Here is a 17,758-nt window from a genome sequence, read left to right as displayed (position 1 = left end):
ATTTAAAATTAATGTGCCCAGGAAAATGCTGAAGAATTGCATAGAGTACATAATTTTAAACTAGAGATCATAGTTGCCAAACACCCTGTGTACCCTTAATATTGCATCTATACCAAAACAGTATAAAGAAGAGAATGTACTAAATTTATATATTGATAATAGAATGCAGTTTCAATAACGAATCAGAAAGTTATGTCAATTTTCATAACAAACAGAGAGGCAAATGATCCTAAGTCAGCACAGATGTGTTGGTTAAAATGAGCACATACCTAGACCCAAGTGAGCTGCAGTAACCACTGTCTCCTGTCCAGCCAGTGGCCAGCAGCTGTGAAAAATGGTTAACAGCACTGCAGGTCTCCAGAAAGAGTGAAATGTGGAAGGGGCACAATGGGGCAGACAGAGGAAACACTGAAAGAGAGGAAACTCTGATTTGTGAAAAGGGAAGATGGAGCAGCAGGTAAGTACTTGGCATCCCATGAGGAATTCAGTAGCATCTTTCCTCCATAAACAGTGATCTAAGCATTCAGGCAACCACAGGATCAAAGCACAGACTGTGAACTCTCATTTTTGTAGAAAAGTGTCTCTTTGAAGCCCACACAAGCTTTCAGTAGCTAGACCAATGCAAATTATTGTTTCTATTAATGAATACAGGACTCCTGCATGTCCCAGGTAATCAGTATGGCACCTTTCACAAGCACTAAATCTATTCAGAATCACAGAAATGTTTAGGTCAGAAAAGACCTTTAAGATCATGAAGTTCAACTGTTAACCCAGCACTGCCAAGTCCACCAGCAAGCCATGCTCCTAACAGTCACATCTACAGATCTCTAAAATACCTTCATTTTCCACCACTTCCCTGAGCAGCATGTCCTTGACAACCCCTTCTGTGTAGAAATTTTTTATCCAAACTGAACCTCCTCTGGTGCAACTTTGAAGCCATTGCTCTCCTGTCACTTGATACCCAGGAGAAGAGGCCATCCCCCACCTGGCTACAAACCTCCTTTCAGATAATTGTAAAGAGTGATAAGGTCCCCTCAAGCCACCTTTCTCCAGACTAATTAATACTAATAAATCAATCTCCTACTAAAATTACATGTCAGCTTTTAACACATTTATTTGTATTGGGTAAAATGTGTCAACTCTTCCTTCTTGTTGTGAAAGGATCCAGTGCTTAGTGCACTGCCCCTGGATTTAGACCAGATTTTGATACCCTGTTTTGCTACAGACTGTGTATAATTTATGATTTTATCTCTCTGTACCTCTCTGAAGGATAAAGCTGCTGCATTTCAAGGGCATGTTGAAGCATGCTAGGTTAATACTGTGTGGGTCCTGAATGCAATCAAAGCAAACACAGCTCAGAGAGGCAGGTAAAAAGCTGATACAAATTGGCTGACTCAGCATCATTGCATAACCTGAGTCTTGGCCGAGTCTAAGTGATGGACCAGAACCAATGAGAACAGGAAACCCAGCCTTCTAAAGTGAAAAGAAAATATAAATAAACATGGTATTTCAGCTAAAAAGATAGTAATTACATTAGGACCAATTTTAAATAGTTTATTTTAAAACTATAATGATGACAAATCTTTCTACTTAGTTTGCTGGCTTAATTTTTTTTTTTGTGGTTAAGCAACAGAATAGATTATATGTCAGTGACCTCTGTGCAAAAAATGACAGATGTGGGTTCATCACCAGAAATGGTTCTATTGACTTTATTGAGTGTTTCAAGATCAATGTGCTGTATTTGAAATTTAACACTCCTAAAAATTAGCATAGAGGGTTTTCTCTATCTAAATGAAACTAGAATAAAAGCATAAAATTTAAATAAAACTTAATACAACAATATTTGTTGAGATAAAACTTCAAATGCTGATTTTTATTAAACCTACCTTGTATTCTGCATTGTAAGCTTTGCAATATCCTAGTTCATCCTCATCTCTGAATTGAACATCAGGATGCCTCTCTCCACTGTTAAATAATACAGACTGAAGCAACTGCTAAACTCATCCCTGGAGAGAAAACAAAAATCATACAGCAAAAAGAGTGTTTTCATTAGCTTTTTCAATCACTGACATAGTGTAAAAGCAGGCACTGGAGCTTTTGTTTTAGCGAGGAAAGTCAATTTAAGTGTTCCCAGTTCAGCACAACATTTCATCTGAGTTTGTCCCATTAAGTCAATTGTTACCCCTCTGGCCAGCACAGCATTCCAGTCACAATGCACTTTGTGATAATGCTTTACATGCTTTGGTTCAACAGGGACACAGCTTTCACATACCAACCACTCCTGATCAACACTGTGATTTTTCCCTCTTAATTCTATATTTTGAGATTAGCAAAACATTACTTATCTCAGTCACTATCTGCAGCATTAGCTAGGCAGTCTAATAAAATTTGCATTGAGATATGTGGTGGTACAATTACTTTAATAAAAAGGGACTTTTATTTAACAGACAAAATAGTGAATGAAAAGAAGCAGTTGTAATAGAACAGCATGTAATAAAAAGACAGTGTCTGAAATAAATAGCTGCTAAATTCACAAGGCAGGAAAGTGAGAAACACAACACCTCAAGCAGAAGGGGCTGGCTGTCTTTCTTAATATTCAACAGTAGAACAAGAGAGAATTTGGGGTAGAAATGTGGCTTAATGACATAAAGACTTTGGCTTTAAAAGTTCTATAAGAATGAGTAGTAACTGAAAAGGCAAGAGGAAGCCTGGAGATGTTAATTGTGCATATACAGCTTAAAAGGGTTGACAAGAAAAGACTCTCATCCTGGTTTTCCTATTTACTTTGTTATGGACTGTAGCAACCTAACACAATATGAAAAACTGAGGATTTCCAGAGTGCAAAATACTTTGAACCTGTATAGGACACAGAACACAAGAAAACAACAACAACAACAACAACAACAACAACAAAAGTGTTTATTTTGTAATTTAGTTCACCATCCCACTACTTATCCTATGTTCCCATGACCAGGAAGACAGATTACAGTTAGTGATACCTCCAAAATTTTCCTGTGGTCTGGAATTGGCCCAGTGAGTACTCTCTCTTTATTAAAATAAAATAAAATAAAATAAAATAAAATAAAATAAAATAAAATAAAATAAAATAAAATTAAATTAAATTAAATTAAATTAAATTAAATTTTAAAAAAAAAAGCAGTAAGTGACTATTTACAATAAAGACTGAAATTTTGGAGGAGAGAGGTTTTAGGACTTTTCAAAAATGTTTACCCTACATATGACATGAAATGGCTTTGGAAATTTTATTCCAAAAGCTAAAAGAAAATTAAGATGTTTGCAAGATAGATTCTTGTGAAAGCTTTCCACTGTAAAGTGAAGACTGATTCTTGGGTAATACTATACCTAAGTGAAGAGGGAAATCAGGAATGACAATATTCAGGATGTATTGACTGGTAACAAGTTAGTAACAAAGTGGTGGGAGACTCCTTTCCATGGAATACTACTAAGACAAAAAGTTCATATGGGTTCAAGAGAGCCTTGACAACTTAAAATCCATCAAGATTCACTGAACAAATAAAAACCAACTCTGCTTCAGGAAGTCCTGGAGCAGAAATGATCAAATCCCTGGAGAGAACCAGTCTGCCTCTGTCTCTTCCCAAGCTATCTGCTTTCAGCTGCTAGCTCATTTTTTATGGATCTTCCTTTTCTGACAATAAGCACATTTCTTTCCTACTCACAAACAAGTTTCCTTTCTCTCAGGATAAGAAACAACACTCTGGCTATGTGAGTTCATTAGCTGTGTTCTAATATATGCCTGCAAAATACATGAGGAGGTGTAGAGTATGAATGAAGCCAATTTTTAGGAAATTATTCCTTACAATAATTTGAATGCTGTAACTTACTTGCTCACAGGATGTCCACACCAGATTGTCATCATGTCTGGGGTACCATACAGGCACAATGTGCACAGGCCCTGTCCTGCCACGACTCAGCAGCAGCAAAACCACTTTTGGCAGCAGCAGCCACTGTCATCTCATAACTAAAAGGTCTGAAAAAGGGCTAAAATAAATTTTGAATTATGCTGCCAACTTTAACAACTCATTAAGGACAGAGATATTAGCCAGATCCAACTGTCACACATCACCAGGACAGAAAAAGCCATGATCTGACTGGATAAAATCTTAAGAGTGCACAAAGATAGATCTAAGTGCTCTGGCAAAGGAAGGAAATGTCAGCTGGCTGTTTAACTTGTGTTAGCTAACCAGACACTTCTTCTGTCTCATTTAAAGATACTTTCAGAAGAAGAAAAAAAAGAAAATCCACCACTGCAACTAAGTGACACAGAAGTAACCAACATCAGCTCCCTCAATGGGAAACCAGGTGCTGCATTTGTCTCTGCTAATCTTATGACAAGGCTCTCAGCTGAAAACAGGCTGTCATAGGGTTTCTGCAGCAGCCAGGTGACCAAACAAAATGAATGGGAATTCCAGCCTAGACAACATCTGTTTCTTCATTCTGACCATTCCTTTTCTCCCCCAAGAAGTCCTTGAGCACCTGGGCTCACCAGGCTTTTCCATCTGAGCCAGCCCACCTGCAGGTTTCTGACTCTGTCGTTTGCTGTGGAGGGACAAACACCTCCAGCATGGTGAGACTGAACTAAGTTTTTATTAGATTTCTTAGAGATGCATTTGAAGAAGAGAATGGCATGTAATGTATTAGGCTATTCTTCAAAATGGGGAGAAAAGGAGGAATAGTGGAGTCTCCTTTTGTTCCCCAGATTATCATGAGTTCATGGCTGAGTCATTGTAAACATTTTTCATATGAAACTTTCTCCTTTTTAACTACTACATGAGCAACATGTACACAAGAAAATACAGAACTACAGTTCACCCTGAATATTATTTCACCTCTTTTGCTGAAAATGCAAACACAGTTTGGAGAAAGAGAAGCAATTACAGTACTTTTTCTGATATAAGTAATTTAGCAGTATAAAAAGCCTTCCACTCCTGAAGGAAGCTGTTCATATCCTCACCACAGATCATAATGTTTCTGGCTTTAACTGTGATTTACTGAAGAATTAAATGTGAGCTAAGGAATTATGTATATATATGATTTATAAAACATAATCATCAAAATTGAGAAACAAGGATTCACATGTAAATTCTGTCCTTCCTAACACACATGTGCCTGTTTTTCTTAGTGCTTTTGCCTCAACACAGCTTCATCTCTTTTTCCATCATCCTCTGCTTCTGTTCCTGGATAGATTCTTGTTTCCATTGTTTCTTCTTTTAAATCTTTTTCCTCTCCCTTCTCTTCCTGCAAAATGAGTATGACAGAAACTTCTACCTAAGCCCATTAGCCTTAAATCCTTCATATTTTCACCGTGGCTTGTGGATTACATGAATAATGAAACTCCCTGTCACCAGAAATCTGACCAACACTCTTTTTCATCAACTCCTGTCACAGGACAGTTATGAGCACTCCTGAAGGAGACAGACAAGCCAGCATAGAATCCTTTTTTTCCAGATAAATAATTTGTTTCCAACCACAAGAAATTTCCAAACTTCTCAGCAGAGAAGATCTGCCTCACCTTAGTGGGAAAACCTTGTGTTTGGGGCACTGGTTGGTGAGGTCAGGTGGGGCCCCCCTTCCCACATCAGATGCAGACTGTGAAAAAGGCAAGTGCCTTCCTGCCAGCTGCCTGTGACATGGCTCTGTTCACAGAGCAGATTGTTAAAGGTCAGAACATGGAAAAAAATCCTATTTTCTGAAAGTTAGGAATTGTCTTTTGGATTGCACATCCCAAACATGAGTGTTATGGCCTGAACTCAATCCAAGTCCACCACATAAGAGACAGAGCTTGCTCTCTCTCAGGTTACCAACAAGTAGTCTGGACAAGGGAAGTTTAAAAAAAAAAAAAAAAAAAGGCCTTGAAATCCAAAAGCCATAACTCATCAATTAAATATGGGCTTGACAAGGCTCTGAAATCCTCTGAGGACCAGACCCTAATTGAATTTTAACTGAATCAGAGTAAGCCTCTGTTGAAATTGAAGTGCAATCACCCTCAAACTTCTTTAGATCACAAGTACCTGCAAGCTGGAGGTCTTAATTTACAGCTGTTTGATAAATAGGAAAATTAGTAAAAATTCCAGGTGCAAAATGCTAAGGAGCAATTGCTGCTAAAATCACAGCTCTGGTACTGAATTAGTACATTTGGAAGCCATCTGTGCTCTTACAGATTTGATTACAGGTGGCAATTTTGCTGATAGTGGCATATGATTATCAGAGGCAGCAAAAAAAAGGCTGTTTTAACTCTGAACTGCTCTGTGGATGAATTTGCAATCAAGCTGCATGGGCACAGCTACCACAGCAGACCAAAAAAGAGAGAATAAACAATATCAATGCCCTACTAGTAAGAAGAGGATGAAGGAGGTGTGGCCCTAAAATACCAAGCACTTTTCTTAAGTTTTGCACCTTTCCTCAGCTCCACGCAGTCACACAATATCCCATTTCTGCAGGATTCCATCACACAGGTTTGGCAAAGGAAAAAAAATTCCACATTTGGTTTTCATGAAGAAAATAGGGTTTTCCTCTTAAAATACAACTGTTCCTTCCTGCTTTTATGTGCAGGAGTATTGGAAAGAGATTTCTACACTTTTCCAAATGTTTTAGGCACAAGCACTTCCAAAACAAATAGGATGCAGAGAACAGAATCACTTTTCACATGAAAAGATTCCAAGGAAAAAGCATCAATGCCTATGTGCTTACTGCACTTGGGTACCTCATGACATTTTGGGAGGGAGGAATTTCTGCTGGAATGACTGTGCTCATCAAGGGGAGCAGGAACAGGCCTGTCTGCCTGCCCAGAGTGCCAAAGAGCAGCAGCTCTGATGCTTTGCCACTGATACACAAGTCTTACCAAAAGCTAGTAAAAAAATATACAAATGCACAAGATCCAATAGTCACAGGTCAGTGGCAAAACCACAGCATTAACCATTGTCACCTCATTTTACTAAGAAAACAGTTTCTCTTTGGTTAGCCAAGATGACATTATTACTATAAAGCTCCTCTTAATGTTCAGAATACTTCACTGTTCCAGAGGGAGAATCCTGAGGTGGAACTTGCTTAATTTATGACAGAGATTGCATGACTTGGATCCCACAATAGCCTGGGGTCACACTTGCAGACTTCCATTCTTCCAGCATGGTCAGGCCTAGAGGAACAATGGTAATTCTGGTCTCATTACAGCTAACTTGCTTTCTGCTCCAACAAACAAGGTTTCTTTTGGTTTAGTGAATTAACTAGTACCTATCTATACAGAGTAATGAGAGTCTTTCCCCTCTTCTACTTATTTCTGGAGGAAAAAAAAGAAAACCAAGAATATTTGACCCACATCCCAACCCACCTGAATTAAGGAAATTAATTCAGGTTTGGAAATAATACAATTAAGGAATTAAGTCTTCTTAGAGGATCTATAAAAAAAGAGAGATGAACAAAATGTTTGTAAATGTAATAAGGTAGGAAAAGCTAAACTGTCCTTTTCTGTGAAAGAAACTCAACAGATTGCCTAGAAATAGGCAGCTCTCATTCCCCTTACTGAGGGAAGCAAATGCCATCCAGATGGAAACTATCAAATGGATCAAACAGCTACATTTTATTCCCAAATGATTTTTGTTCTACTTATCACTCATTATACCAGGAAAACTATTTTTCCTATAGTCCAAATACAGTAAAAAGAGTATTATTTATCATATGCTCGTTCCAAATACTCTGTATTGAAGGTTTCCCTGATGAGGTGTCGGTCTTTACACACAAAAAGGGTGAGAAGAAGAGCATCCTTCCTAATGAGAATATTGCTTTAAGATCTGTGGATCTGTTAATTCCCATTAAGCTCACACTGTCCTGATGCCCCCTTCAGCAGCTCTGTCACTTGCCAGGGTTTAAAAAGGGGAAGGCTACCAAGTCCCAGTGAAACCACACTGAGATTTTTCAGCTAGTTTTATTTATACTTTGGTCCTAAGTGATTATGCAGGGCATATATAATCAAATTCAATATTTTAGGGGGTGTTTTCAAGGACATAAGAGGCATTTGTTACCACCTAAAAGAAAGGCACTGAAATCTGAACTCTTAATTTTTTCTTATGACTATGAAAAATTTCTGCAGCATTTTATGTGGAAAAACCATATTGTTTAAGTATGTCCTCCTATTTATGATTATATATATGGATGATTACCCTATTCTTTTACATAAGCTCTAGCTATTTAATTATATATGATCTTCTTTTAGCCTGAAAACTGACAGCAGCACAAGTACAATCTTATATGAGGACATAAAATGTTTAACAGCTGTGGCTGACTGACAGGATTAGATCAAGAGCATCTAATCTAAGTGGGCCATGTAACACTACCTTTTATTTCACATTAATCATTGAACACGAGTTCAACTGTGTCATTGCTCGATCAAGTGGGCCCATAAATTAGACAATAAATTAGAAGTTGATTTTTTAATGGTGTGGTCACTAACAGATAACACTGGGCTCAGGTGCAGCAATCTAAAATACAAAGGATCCCACAGCTTCATGAGTACTGATAATCAAGGAAGACTTCAACAAGCAGTGTCAGATATTTTGTAGAACTCTGTGACTTGGTAATTAGTCCCAAAACAGTCATTCTGAAGTGGTAAGGAGTCCCCAGTATTAAGCTTCCAGACTATGCAGCTGAGACAAGCAAAACAATGTATTGCTACCAACCTCTGTTCAACAGAGAGCTCAAAAGTAGTAATTCATGATAAGTTGTATATCATGACATTTCTAATAAAACTTACAGACAGAACATCCTCTTCTAAGGGAAAAGCTAGACTGGAATAATAAAATATGAATGTTTTTACATTTTAAAAGGGTCAGATTTATCCACAACAGAAGTTATTACTCCTACTAATACTGTTAAAGCAATTGTGTTATTCATAACCTATTTATCCATAAGATTTACAGTGTATCCCAGTACTGCAGAAGACAGTATGTTTATTTCAAAACAAGGAGTGTTTGCTTTCATGCTAGAGCTTAGAATTTTTTCCCCCCAAAGACCACTGTTAAATTGAAGTAAAGCCCTGTTTTCAAAATGGTTTATTTAAATGAAAGATGTGTCTTGACAATCACATTATTCTTTCCCTGGTATCCAGTTTGCCAGTGCAGGGAGCAGCACTCATTCTTAGCTGACATGTCATCTTCTATAGACTTGCAGGAGTCTGAGCAATTGCTTTTAATTTAGGAGCAGCAGAAACCACTTCCCTCCTGTACACTCTGCAAACCTCCCAGGGAAGCATACCAACAAGGAATAGTTTTAATATCACCTTTCTTAGGACACAGAAATTAAGAACAACAGTAAAGAGGTCAGAAGCCCTCTAAAGGAAACACTTGTGCTTAGGTGATTTCCCAAGAGAATAGCAGTGCTGCAGCCACTAATCCACTGCAGAGAACTCCCCACAGCTCAGGCTGAATCCATGTTTGAATACACTGTTTTATAAGCTGCTGCCTTGTCCTCTGCATTGTTCTGCATTGTCCTCTTTCACACTGTTCAAGAGGAAGCATGCACAAGTGGAGTGCACAGTTCACAGATAAAGAACAATGGATCTGGCTCATTATCCTGCAAAAGCTCCCTAGTATTAGCACTACACCCAGCATATGCTCATTGCCTCACTTGATGAATGCTGCCTCTGATCTCCTGGGGCCCTGGAGAATCTGTTAGGTCAACAAGGCTTCAGGTACACATGCTCATTTTATTTCCTGTTTCATCTATTTATAAACCAGTCCCTAAACATTTTACAGTGAATCCAGACTTTGTGACCATAAATTAAGACAAAATTACACAGTTAATCCAAGCTGTAAGTACAGAGGAAAAGTCTTCAGGCAGAACATTTTTTAAAAATCCCAGATAGAACAACACAAAATAGAGATTCCCAAGTATTAATGTCCTTTTTCTCTTCTATGATGACTACTCTGGTGTTCAGAGCAGTCACCTAGGACTGAGGAGGAAGACTGCAAATCTGTCCTGCTAGGCACAACCAGGTCACCACAACCAAGCACCATCAAACCTTGGTCACTTCACTACTACATTTGGTTTTCCTGCAGTGTAGACTTGACATCTGAGGCAGTTCCATTCCACTCATCTTTATTGTCAGTGAGTTGAAAAGGCACCTCTGAAGTGCAGATCATCTTGCCTATTTTAGACCTATATTATGATGAGATGAATCCTGTCCTGTAGATCAAGAGAGATGATTTCTCTTCATGACTGCAGGGACAATAGGAGACTAACTCAGATTTATACATGTTCCAAGGAATCTCACTCCTTGGAGCAGGACTTAAGCTTAGCTCCAAAACACATGGTAACCAGCTCTCTGCCAGGGAGACAGACACCTGACAATCACTGCTTGAAGGTCTGCAGTGTTGACTGAGCTGTAAGAAATAAAGAGCTTAATTCTGTAGCCTAAGAAAGATGTCTTATCACCAGGGAAGAACCAGGAATTTTTCAATCAATCGTTTGTCCACATGAAAAAGTCAGTTCAAATGGCAATCTCAGAGTCATCTCTAAAGGGAACAAAAGAAATTGCTGTTTTGGGAAAGATGCAGATGTCAGATATAACAGAATCACAGAATGACACAATATTTGGAGTTGGAAGGGATGCAGAAGGATCATAAAAGTTCCAACTCCTGGTCCTTCCCAGGACAGTTTCAAGAATCACACCATGTTCCTGAGAGCATTGTCCAAGCACTTCCTGAGCTCTGCCAGGCTTGGTGGTGTGACCACTTCCCTGAGAAGGCTGTTCCAGTGCCCAGCCACTCTGGGTGAAAAACATTTTGCTGATATCGAATCCCTGACACAGCTTCAGGCCATTCCCTGAGTTCCTGCCACTGTCATCAGAGCAGAGATCAGAGCCTGCCCCTCCTCTTCCCCTCAAGAGGATGCTGTAGCTGCACTGAGGTCTCCCCTCAGTCTCCTCCAGGCTGAGCAGACCAAGTGACCTCAGTCACTCCTCACACAGCTTCCCCTCAAGGCGCTTCACCATCTTTCAGCCCTCATTTGGACACTAATAACTTTATATCTTTCTTACATTGTGGTGCCCAAAGCTGCACACGGGATGTCATCTGATCTTGCTTTCACTGCTCATACACCCTCCTTTTTTACTTTATCTCCAAAGGAAAATCCCTGCTCAGCCAAATCAGTCTTCTGCCTCATCTGCTTGACTTGAGACATTTAGGAATTGCCTGCTTCTGAGCCCTTAGGAAATGGTTCTTAAAAACAGACCAGCAGAGATAGACCCAAGCATCTGCAAAAGCTTTTTCTCAGGGGACCTTACCAGTTCCCTGAGCAGTCTGAAGTTTGCTCTCCTCATGTCCAGGGATGAAGTTCTGCTGGCACTTTTCCTTCTGTTTAAAACCAGATACTTTAAACTCAATCACTTTCCTCCTGTTTAAAACCAGAGATTTTAAACTCAATCATTTAATGGCTGCTGTGGCCAAAACAGACACCAATCTCTGCTCAACACCCTCTCTGCTAAGCAGCAAATCAAGGAGGGCATCCTTCTTAGCAGCCTTTCTTATGATTTAGAGGAATCTCTTAGCTCCTCAAAGAACAATTTATCAGTGTCATTGGCCTGGCTAGGTAATCTATAGCAGAGTCCCATGATGATATCCACATTATTTGTTAGCAATTAGGTTTTTTTCTGGCTCTCCTGAGCACCACCACAAAAGGTACTTTCTCTATGAGCCTGATCCAGTCCATGTAACAGATTGTGATTCCTGTCCACACCAGCTGCAGCTTTGTTTCTTAGGTGTCAAAACCCTGAAGGTGTCATTGCCTTCAATATACTCTCCAACACTCACTCAGGGCCAGCCACCAGCTTCCCTCCACCAATTCTCCAGAATTACTGCACAGTTCCCTCTCTGGCCATCTGCTCTTTAGCAGGTTCATTGTGACCAAAATGGTTTCTGTTTATGCTCACCAGCCATAGGATACAGATAGTATACTTCTGCCTTGCAAAATGATGAGATATCAGATCACCTAGGAGCCATATAAAGTAGATTTATTATTTATTTCTGCCAAGTTCGGGTACTTCAAGTGAGCCTGTCTGCTCATTCATAAACAGACATTTGCAAAAGATCTACCACCCAAAAAAGGTCTCTAATTAAGTGTTAATTCAGCAGCCACATCATATTGGTGACCATAACCAGCATAGAAAAGGCACATTAAATTGTAAGGTTGGCAGGGATGAGCAAAGCTCAATCCTTTGCTATCCACAGAGCACTTACATTATGAAGTACACTTTCTCCTACAAATCAGCTCTTCTAAGAGACAAGAACTGCCTTGTGTCCCCAGGCAAAGCTCTCTGTGCAAACAGTCACAAATTGTCAATACCTTTCAGCTAGGCAATCTCACCACGAGATTTTAAAGCCCATTTACCAGAAGGGACTTTCTGCAGCCAGCTGGAATAGAGATGTGGCTGCTGAGAGACAGAGTCCCCAGCCCACAGATGGAAAGCAGGGAGGCAGCACTCAGCAGATGGTGGGGGCAAGGGACAGCCACATCCTCCCTTTTTTAGCAGCAGCTTTCAGTGAGGGTGGGAAAGAACCACTCACAATTTTCAGCCTTGGAGCCACACTATAAAAACCAGCAATGTGCTCCAGGTGCTTTCCCTTAAAGGAGCCTTTGCCAGCCAGCCAAATGCTGACAAGTCACAGCACTTCAAATTCTAAATTGTCCAAATACAATTAATACAAGTCCAACCAAAACAAGCTCCCAGCAATTCTTCACTGAAATTCCCCTTTGTTCTGTGTTCTCACATAATAATAAAAAATACAGTGACTAGGCAAAAAAGGTAGCATCTTAATTTCTGAGTAATTACTGATTAAATACTCCCAGTAACCCATGAACAAAAGAGCTCCCTCTCTCCATCCTCAGATATTTGAGCTGGTTCACTAATGGCTTGAACACACAGTCTCAGTCCTGGAAGCCAGGCTCACAGCTGCTCTGGATCACCAGGCTGAAACTGAGCTGCTCTTGCACCCTGCTGAACTGACCCACCATCTGTAACAGGATCCTTGAGCTCTTTTTCCTTTTCCTTTTTTTGTTCTTTTTTTAAAGACCCGCTTACTTCACAAGTAATAGCCCTTTCTCTAAAGAATTTCCCACACTACATTAAGATTTCCAAAGGCAGATAGTTTACATTACATGAAATATAACAGTGGCCACAGTTCAAGAGCCCCTTAACATGGATGTCAGCCAGTCTGGCTCCCACCATGGGAGCCTGACACTTTCCCTAGTGGTGCCTAACTCCCACTCAGAAAAGGCTCAATGGTTTATGCAGATAAAAGCAAAATAACAATATTTTATGGAACCACTGATCTTTTTTCCTTCACTGTTTCAGCATCAGAGGAGACAACAGGGAGCTAAACTGCTATAGAACCAAGTGTCCCCCACTGTCATCTACATTTGGGTTGGCATTTGGGACACACAAGTGAGTGTCCTTCCCATGGAATCTAGTTTATTTGGGAAGAAAAAGACAGATTGGATTTTTAATCTGCAGTGTAGTCAAGGTACAATCAGAAATTCCACTGCATAGTCTTAGTTCCTGCTTAATTTAAGGTTTGAAATCAGTTTTTAAAATAAGAATTAAAGAAATCAGTCTCTTCTCTTGTCCTTACTTGTATTTTCAAATCCTGAGAGGAAAAAACAAAGCACAAAAATAAAAAAATGATCTGCAGAAAATCACTTCTCCCTATTATTTTAAATTGTATTTATTTATGCCAAACCACATGCAATTATACATATATATAGGTGTATATATATGCACATAAATATTTTATACACATTTATATGTAAATGAAGACGTTATTCTATGGTTCACCATTATCCTGACTGATAGGATGATCAGAGTCAGAGCCAGACAGAGCAGACAGACTATATTCCTAGCCAAAGGTAATGGGCCATTCTTTCTGAAATATCTGATTTTCTGTCCCAGCATTTGTTGTTCTCCTCACTCTCAAGAATGAGGTATTGTGAGGATGGACCTAAGTCAGTGCTGCCAGGTGCCTGACCTGATAAGAATACCTTTGTACAAACAGATGTGTGAGGTTTTTTGGTTTAATCAGGCCTTAAGATAAAGATTTACACTTTAGAAATCTTCCATGTATTATCTGGTTTTAATTAGGGGCTTTGGTATCCATCAGCTTATGGGCTCAATGAAAAGGCAGTTACTAAGAAGGTACTAGATAGTGCTTTTAGAGATCAGAATTGCTACTCAAAAAAAACAAAACAAAACAAAACAGGTTCTTAGGTACTGGAGCAAATTTAATCATGGGCAGCTTGGTTCTGTCCTGACTCCTACCAGTCCTGAGGATGAAGCTGAGTGACCACAGACTGAACACAAGACCTGATTCCCAAATTTCCTATGGGCATGAAAGCTTTTCACAGCACAAGGCAAGCAATACATGAGGAGTAGCAGGAATAGCAGGCTTCACGAGCTACCCTTCTGCATTTTCCACAAATGTTTAATTTGCAGGACAGCATAGTATCCTGGTGTCTTCTATCTGAAAGACACTGAGTTTCGTCATCTTTCCTACTTTCCTGTGCCTTCCCAGTCTTCTCCAGCCCATCATTTCTCAAAGAGGAATGTAGAACACATTCCTTCCCCTGATTTTGATCAAACCATTTCTGTTGTAGACATTCCTGAAGTGTAATGGGCAACTTTACCTTTTTAACTTGCATGATGAATTCTTTCTAGTTAAGTGAGACTGCATGCACAGCTGAGTATAGACAAAATACAGGGCAACTTGCCATTAAAAAAAATTATTATGAATGTTATTTTCCTGAAAAATAAGAGAAGCAGTCTAATGTAGAAATTGTACTGGCTAAAGAAAACTCTTTTAAAATATACATGATCTATCATTCTAGGTGTTCTTTGCATCTGAACATAAAATCTGGCATTACATTTTCTGTTTATGACTTCTCTTACCAGTGAAGAGCAAAACAGGTAAAGCACAACTGCAGGAGGATTATTAGTATTCTTTAATTTCAGGAAAATGCTCATTTAGCATTGGAAGAAAGGGATGGATTTTTTTTCACCTCTTATAGGAGAAAGGCTATTCTTCCAGTTGTTTTTGATCCTCAGATTCCAATTCCTCCCCCGTAGTGTGTACAGACTACTGTACAGTGTATTTTTAGTCCCAGATACACAGTGAGTTTCCTTTTTAAGTTTCTCTCTCACACAGCCTTCAGAAAGCACTATGCACTATTTCAGGTTACTGCTTCCATGTAATTCTATTTCTGAATAATACTTCTGTTGAAATCAGAGACAAAAGATACAACTTTGCTACCAAAAAGATCTTTTGATTTCAGTATTAGGTAGCTCAAATCTAGAAGAAAGAACTGGGCAAATATTGCCTGTATGTATTAATAAACACTCATTTGATACTAACTATTGATCCTAGAAAATAGTTTCCTCTGCTCTTTCAAACAATACATTTGGGAGTGCAAGAGTCTGAATGGGGAGCAGGCTCAGTGAGCATCAGTCAGTAGGCAGCATGCTGTCATCCAGCTTCCTTCCAAGTATCCTCATCCTGTCAAGTACAGAAAATGCCATTCAACTGATGCAGGTCCTTGGATGGCAAACAGCAGACCACAGGTGACTCAATACAGGCCAATTCAGATGTGCTCTGCAAGAACATTGCTGCTGATCCCCCTCAACATAAAAAAACCCCCAGCAAATAGTTTACAGAACAAGGACTAAAATTAATTATCCTGTATAACTCACTGAGCAAGCTGAGATTCCCACAGGACCCCAACTCAGCAGGACACCAATATAGGAACCATCTGGTCTGACACTGTACATTTTGGGTCAGGCTTCTATAAATGACCATATATAAAGAAGAGCCTTGCTTGATGGTGCAATGTACCCTCTCATCTTCTTGTAAATCACCTAGTACATGATTATTTGGAATGATCTTACTATCACTTTTCATTTGTCCATTCAGTAGTGGGAAAAATGGAGTAAGACAGAGGTTTAAAAGAAAAAACCTTTAGCTGACTTACCTTTTCCAGTGATGCTGCATGCAGCTCTCCAAACTGATTACTGCTAATTTATTGACATTCCCCCACTGTAGTGTCCAAACTATCACATTTTTAATTAAGAGAAATGAAAAGCAGCTGAAACAGCTGGCCAAATGATAACTGTGGTATCCACACATCTTTAAACAATGCTCTGTATTAGGAAGAATGGGTGTGTTAAAAAACTAAAACCACAAGGGGCTACAGGATTTTAACTGAAATCCGTGAATTATGAAGCAAAGCAACAAAGTGCCAACACAGAATCCATCTGCTGGATGAATTGCTTGAGTCCATTTCAAATTACAGTGTTTCAATGTAGGTAATATCCTTGCAAATGTCTGTTCTTCCATCTACATCTCTGTGTCTGCAGCCCTTGTTCAGGGAATTATTAGTTCGAGCAGGAGGAAGAATGGGGCCAAATAACCTAATTAGCTTAAAATGAAGCTGAACACTTAAAATAAACCACACTTATCTGTGATAGAAAGGGACTGGACTGACAAAGGCTTAATTTCATGGAAAGCAACTACAGCCCCAAACACAAAGTAGATTGCTTCACTAGGATAACAAAGACTTATTATCATATTATCACAGAGTATTGTTATTAATACTCTTATTATCAGCACACTTCATGCATTATGATCTGACCTCAGATTGAACTGGCAGGCCCTCTATTTTGCTGCCAGCAAGATAAATCTCCATAAAGTTCTTACAATGGCTAATTCTTAAACCATCATTTTATCAAGATAACAGTTACCATGTTCAATATTTGCAAGAGGTTTTGCATATCAAAATATCTTAATTCTTGAAAAAGCAGCTAACAGCTGAATAGTAGGCATATCAGTCTTCAGAAGTTCTTGCCAGGCATCAGGGAGAAAGACACATAAAAGCAAAAGCCCACATTTTGGAATCTCACTGGTGTCCCCTGCTTAGGCAGCACTCAACATTATCACTTCCAGGGGTTGTTTCCCTTGGCATCTGGTGTGTGCTTTCCAAAGATTTGCTGGATGAAGAGCAATTCAGTTACTGCTGCAAGCAACTGCACTGCTACCTTACTGAGCAACTGAAGGCAGGTTTCCACAATGGAGTGTGAGTGTGTGCATTAATATTTCATCAAAACCAGGCATTTTATTTCTGGCTTCCAAAAATCAAGCAGTAGTGTACTATGAACCAGCTGGGGTACTCAATGGAGGCACAGGAAAAGTGACATGCATTGCTGTGTGTGAATGTCCTTTTCTAATAAAAGTGATGAAAAATACAGAATAATGTTAAAGATGTATGACTAATGGATGCTTTCCAAATGTATTACCTCTGGTGAGAACACTATAAATCAGTATTTTGTAGAATTTACAACCATGCTCAGTTAAACTTCCCAGAGCCAACCAGCATTAATGCACTCATTGCAAAGACACACTCTTCCCTCCTCCTTTTCATAGCCAGGATCCACCTAAGGCTCCTGCAGACCAGACCACAACTACTTCTGACCAGATTGTGAGGAAGAGCTGTCCTGGCAGTGCCAGCACAGGTGGCCTGGCACTCCATACACTTCTCCCAGTGGCAGGGGTTTGGCTGCATCATTCCTGCTGTGAACTCAGATATTTCTGTACTCAGAATGCCCATGCAGCCCCCTAAATAGAGTGGCTGTGGACATGTCCAGTAAAGCTAATCAAGCTGAGCTGCAATTTGTACTCAAGCAAACCAA

This window comes from Erithacus rubecula, assembly GCF_903797595.1.
Source record: "Erithacus rubecula genome assembly, chromosome: 5".
NCBI lineage: Eukaryota > Metazoa > Chordata > Aves > Passeriformes > Muscicapidae > Erithacus > Erithacus rubecula.
This window is presented reverse-complemented; position numbering follows the sequence as displayed.